Here is a 7,004-nt window from a genome sequence, read left to right as displayed (position 1 = left end):
TTTGCTTACCAGCAAGTTATTTCTATTGGAGAGTTGTGAATTCTCCTCTTCAAAAGGCAATGGATGCCAAACCTTTAAATGTTGTTTGGTCAGAGGTAGATAGAATCTTGATTACCAAGGGGTAAAAGATCATTAAGAGTGAGCAGGAACGTAGAGTTCAGGCCATGATTTTATTGAATGGTGGGGCAGCCTTGAAAGCCAAGTGGTCTACTTTTATTCCTTGTCCGTAAGAGTAACAAGAATCAATTTTAACTTTAGCTGGGACAAGGCCAAAAGAGGGTGGTGTGGCGATGTGGAAGATTTAGCACCTCATCAGCACTTTCCAAACATTTGTCAGGGGGAACAGTGTTGTCATTGGTAGGTGAGAATCAAAATTGTTGCATTGGGTCAGACCACCACCAAGTAAGTAAGGAATGGAGGAGAACTGAGAGAATCCTTGCTTGGGTATTGGAGTCAATTCCAGATGAAGAGCTCATGCTCAAAACATCAACTCTCCTGCTCCTCGGATGCTGTCTGACCAGCTGTGCTTTTCCAGCAGCACACTTTTCGACTCTGATCTCCAGTATCTGCAGTCCTCACTTTCTCTGATTGGAGTCGGGGGCAAATCTTGGATTGGGAGGTGTGTAGGTCTTTGTGGAGCAAGGAGATGGTGACCTGATATTCTGACTGCTATCACTACTTGTTAGCAGGTTTGAGACTGTGAGCAGCATACTGGCCGGTGTTTAAATGGCTAATGTATCCCTGTAACATTGGAATTGCACTTGCCATATAAGGTAGGTCTTGTTCATCCAGAGAGGGCAGATTTCCAGTCCCAGGGTTCAAACTTGATAACTAATGGTGGTGGGAGATGGGGCAGGATATTCATATTTTGATGCTTTAACCATCCACCAATATCTCAAACTTCATTCGCATGGTCTCCCGGGAGGGGCTGGGGATTTAAAGTATCTCCAGCAATTTCAGGTAAAATAACGTAGTTGGAAGTAGCAAAAGACAGCTGGGAAAGGGTTATATCTAAAATGTAATTACATTAGAAATGCAATTATTGACTCTGGTTAAAAATCTGTATTACACTGGATAAATCACATCTAGCATTGTGTGTTTATTGCAGCAAATAAATGTCAGTCAAGGACATCTGGTTATCACATTGTTGCTGACAAAGGGAGCATTGACAACAAGTTTTAACCTAATGATTTGTTCCTTCTAACTTTTGTTTACACATTTATTGACTCAGGAATTCACCTTGATTCAGAGGTAATGATATATGTAGAGATTCAATAAAACAATATAAGCTTGGATTTTCCCATGGCCAGACAATTGTAGATGGGGCTGTGCACAGGGAATCTGTGGAATCCCATCATAGCAGACTCCAAACAAACTGTCCTGGAAATTGAAGATTGCACTGGGTATTTAAACTATCCATCTGATTTGGGGAATTTAAATGGTTCAGTCAGTAGTTACTTGTGCAACGTCAGATTTTGTACACCTCGACTAACTCCTGAGCATTTATTATATGAATCTCCTAGCTTAAGTCATGCAGCCCAACTTACACCTTCCCCAGACACCTCTCAATGCCCCCCCAGATTCTGACTTGACACCCACACTCATCTTCAGGGACCTCCCACAACAGGAAGGACAGATCCCATCACACCCTGGGACTTGCCCCCCTACACTTCCCAATCTACCCTGTTGATGGATCTTACACCACATTGTCAGACCTGACCCACACTTTCCACCCCACAGGATACCAACAACAACTGCTACAGGATTGAAACCCCTCCCCATCTTCCATATCTCATCCTTCACCCTCCTCATTCTCCAGATGTGACCCTCCCTTCCCTGCTCTGGATCTGACACCTACTTAAACCTGCCACCAGACCTGATCCTCCCATTTCAGGAGCCAACATCCTTATCCTGCTGCCAATCAAATACCCTCCTGTCCATTCCCCCATCCTCAGGATCCAACATCAAAATCCCACGACCTGACAGCTCCTCCCCCTTCCACAGGCCCCACCTGAAACCTTCCTCCAACATGACCCACCCTAAACTCTCCACCTATCTGGCCCCCTACCCAGTTGGCAGCCCACCCATTACCCACCTGGCACCCTACCCTCCTGGTATCTTAACCTTACACTTAACTTATAGACCTACCAGCTGTCAAAGTGATGGTCTGCGATTCTGCAGCTTTAAATTTCAGAAGAAGGCCACTGTTGTGAAACAGGGGCATGGTTCGCCTTGCCCCGACTCTTCTGTGCTTCAAGGGACAGAATGATAGTAGCTCCTGTCGGAAATGGTGGAGCTCTTTTGGCGTGTAAAAAGGGAGCAGAGGTTTGATCTGCAAAGGTTTATCAATCATCATAAAATCCAGTCAATAATCTACAAATATACAGAATCATTTTAACCTTACTGATCACTTGTGGGATTAAGTGTGCAGTCAGTGTGCTCTCTGCCAAATAGAGGATTCTGTTAACTTCAAGGGAGAGTAAAATTGAGTGTAACATGGTTAAAATTGCCTCTAATGTGCCCACCTATTGCCTATCCTTATTCAAATCATCCAGCTTCCTGACTGTGATGTTAAAATATTAGCATAATCCAGAAGAAAACTTAAAGGGGCATGAACAACTGCTGGTTGTGTGTGGGTTCCTTCAAGCTTAGAGTAATGTATGGATTAGGACATCTACCTCTCATATCTAACAAGAAGGGTCCTTTTGATTAAACAATATGAATTTTATTGCATTGTGCAACTATTTACAGATTACATGATTACGACATACATTAGGAGCAAACTAGACCCAGGTCTATCTCATACAAAGGTCTTCTTTACACTGACCAAGTCCCCATGACATCACTGCAGTGGGTGGTCTCACTCGGACCCAATTAGTCATAGAGCCTGAGAGAAGTACAGCATGGAAACAGATCCTTTGGTCCAACTTGTTCATGCCGACCAGATATCCTAAACTAATCTAATCCCATTTGCCAGAAATGATCCATATCCCTCTAAACCTTACCTACTCATACACTTATCCAGATGCCTTTTAAATATTGCAATTGTACCATCCTCCACCACTTCCTCTGGCAGCTACTTCCATACACGAACCATCCTCTGCATGAAAAAGTTGCCCCTTAGGTCCCTTTTATATCTTTCCTCTCTCACCCTAAACCTATGCCGTCTAGTTCTGGACTCCCCCATTCCAGGGAAAAGACTTTGACTGTTTATCCTAAACATGCCCCTCATGATTTTATAAACCTCTGTAAGGTCACCCCTTAGCCTCTGAAGCTACAGGGAAAACAGCCCCAGCCTATTCAGCCTCTTCCTACAACTCAAATCCTCCAACCCTGGCAACATCCTTGTAAATCTTATCTGAACCTTTTTAAGTTTCACAACATCCTTCCAATAGGAAGGAGACCAGAATTGCTCACAATATTCTAAAAGTGGCCTAACAGCCTGTACAGCCACAACATGACCTCCCAGCTCCTATACTCAATCTTCTGACCAATAAAGGAAAGCATACCAAATGCCTTTTTCACTATCCTATCTACCAGTGACTCTACATTTAAGGAACTATGAACCTGCACTCCAAGGTCTCTTTGTTCTGCAATACTCCCTGGGACTTTACCATTAAGTGCACAAGTCCTGCTCTGACTTGCTTTTGCAAAATGCAGCACCTCTCATTTACTACAGTGTTTTCAAAGAAATTGTCTTTTCCTTACTAGCTACAAAAATATTGGACATGGGGGAGAAAGCAACAATGGAGAAATCAAAAAACAGTAGTATTTCTGCAAGTATTTAAATTGGACAGGACAAGGTAGTGCAGACAGGAAGATGGAGTTGAGACAACAATCAGATCAACCAAGATCATATTGAATGGTGGAGCAGGCTTGTGGCATTCCTAAGTTCTATGATCTTATGTGAAAGGTTGTTTCACTGACATTCAAGTATCATAAAATTGCATAAAGGAGCATCCACTCTTTTTTTTCCCAACTGGTTGTTGGAAGCTATGCAGCCAGTTAGAGGAGTTTGGGATGGAACAATGTTCAATATTTCTGTACCACTACTGCTCACTTCCTGCCCATAAAAGCCTGGCCCTCAGAGTCACTGTAAAGCACAGGCTCTCATTCAATAAATATTCCTGATTGTAGTGGATAATTGTCAAGGAGACTACTCTTTTGCACTAGATATAGTTGGTGATATTACTGGGCTCCCATTTCATAGAGTCCACATCTGCCTGTCTTTCAATTGCTGATGGTAACTTGTTGGGCTGCTGCTAATTTCAAGATACTCTGGGGTCTCCAGGCTCCAATACTGGGAAGTGGTGATCAGAGGTCTCGTGAAACTGATAGCTGCAGAAAATAGAGCCGTTAAACAAGAAGACTATCTAGAATCAATTGCTCTGTAACTATAATTTATGGAGCAACTGTAATAGATCCTGTAACTAGAATATATCTTGTCTGTGGAATCCCTTCAGTAACATCTCTGCAACTCCTTATTACAGATCCCAGAACAGTGAATCAATGTGTATATTGAAGATAGTTATACAAAGACCCTCATTGTGTTAACTGTAAATTTTATGTCCTATGCAACGATTACAGCCATAGTCAACTAATTTTTTCCATCTGTTTTAATTAATTGTTTAAGCCTCTGATATTTCTTGCTCTGTTAACCTTGTATTTTTGTGATTCATTCATTTTGCAAAATCTTTCGATTTTGCTCCCACCAACTCCCCCCAAAACAATTCATTCATCCATTCATTCATGAGCGGTTACTCGTAGACAAGGATGACTCTACCACTCTCAGAGTGAATCTGTAAGTGGCTGTATAGACCGATATGGCTACCTCGGGCTCTGTTAGACTTGGAGCGGAAGGTGGTCACAGGAAGGAGTGGTTGGGGCATTGATGTGGCAGCAGGTCCTTTTCACTGCTTGCACCTGGCTTCTGCTTTTTCCTGACTGTGAGTCTCGAGGTGTCCGGTGCCTCCTGGATGCTTCCCCTTCCCTTTGGACTGTCTGGGCCCAGTGATTTCTAGGCGTTTCTGGAAAAGCCGGACTTCAGCAGTGAGGCTTTGAGGGTATCACTGAAGTGTTTCCTCTGCCCACCTGAGGCTCACCTGCTGTTTCAGAGCTGGAAGTAGAGTGCCTGCTTGTGGAGTCTCGTGTCAATGATGAGGATGAAAAGCCCAGCCCATCATAGCTGATCAAGGCGGGGGGGGGGGGGGGGGGGGGGGATGGTGGTGTCAGTGCCTCGATGCTGGATGTGCTGGCCTGGTCGAGGACATTGGTGTTGGTACGTCTTTCCTCCCAGTGGATTTACAGGATCTTGCGCAGGTTGTACTGCTCCAGCACCTTAAGGTGTCTGCTGTAGACAGCCCATGTCCTAGAGCCACATAGGAGGGTGCAAACCATGATCTTGGTTTCAGATCTGATGTTGTAGCCCTTGAACACCTGTTTCCTCAGGTGCCTAAAGGCTGCACTAGCACACTGGAGGCAGGGCTAGACCTAGATTACTAACAGTGTGGAAACAGGCCCTTCGGCCCAACAAGTCCACACCGACCCGCCGAAGCGCAACCCACCCAGACCCATTCCCCTACATTTACTCCTTCACCTAACACCACGAGCAATTTAGCATGGCCAATTCACCTGATCTGCACATCTTTGGACTGTGGGAGGAAACCGGAGAACCCGGAGGAAACCCACGCAGACACGGGGAGAATGTGCAAACTCCACACAGTCAGTTGCCTGAGGCAGGAATTGAACCCGGGTCTCTGGCGCTGTGAGGCAGCAGTGCTAACCACTGTGCCACCGTGCCACATCTCATTTTCAATAGTGGCTTGGGTCCCAAAACCACTATTGTGTCGGCACTACAACAAAAGAAATCACATCCAAAGAAAATATCATTGAGATACAAATATGTTCAACCCTATAAACCTTTAAGGATGCAAGTTATCATTCTGTTTTACCTTAAATATTTTCACAATACAACGTCACATTAGCTGGTCTTGGCATTCACATAAGAACAGACGACCCCCAGTAGAGGTGTCCACCCTTTCTTCCTGCCTTTTAGTCTGTGTTTCTTTATCCTTCAACATGTAGCATGAATATATGGGCCTCCAGATATACTGGGTACTGGATATCCCCTTTGTTAGAAAACAATTGGTAAAAAGTTATTTCACATTTTCCTGTTAATATTGTAGTATAACAGGTTAAGGGGCAAATTGTTAAGATTATATACATAATCAAAGGAAGTGAAGCATTGTCACATGGTCTTGCTCTCTCTTGTCAAACCTTGTAGCAAGATGAAGGCACAGGAAAATGTTTCTTAATAAAGTTAGTGTTTTATTTTGTGATGACCAAGAATATCATACAGGAGGAAGCAAGAGTGAAAGACAGCAGTGACAAATAAGCAGGAACATGACTGAATTACACCAAATGCACCAGGTCTCGCACTATTTCAGATTTCACTGAGAAGGGCAGCACACTATTATATAGGATGGGTGGCTGTGCAGATGATACGCTAACCACACACGGTGATGAGGAAGACGTGACAACTGGATTAATAAATGCACTTTATATCTTCTTCAATCTGCAAACTAATACTGCTCTTGACGGAGTTAAATTCATCAAGCGTAACCAAAGAAAAGAAGTAAGTATTAGTGGATTTACAAACGATCTGCAGAGACTTTCAGAGACCTTTAGAGGATGGACAGAATTCTTATTGGAGTCATGGATGAAACATTGTCTGACCACTTGTCATCAACACATGATTTAACCTTAACAAAGGTAATTCAACTGAGCAGACAAATTGAGGTCATGGAGCAAAATCGATTGATTCAGGAAGGTCCATATCCTAGTAACAAGTGATTTGGTGGAGTACATTAATTTTTAAAGCAGCGGAATGACCATACAAAAACAGGGAAGGTCGAAGATTGTATATCAACCTCCCAGCAAACTATAATTGATGTCCCAATAAAGAACAAAGGTATGAAAATGGTCTCACCAAATTTTACACACAG

Source organism: Chiloscyllium punctatum, chromosome 19, assembly GCF_047496795.1.
Source record: "Chiloscyllium punctatum isolate Juve2018m chromosome 19, sChiPun1.3, whole genome shotgun sequence".
NCBI lineage: Eukaryota > Metazoa > Chordata > Chondrichthyes > Orectolobiformes > Hemiscylliidae > Chiloscyllium > Chiloscyllium punctatum.
The sequence above is the reverse complement of the archived record's forward strand: the minus strand, read 5'-3'. Positions refer to the sequence as shown.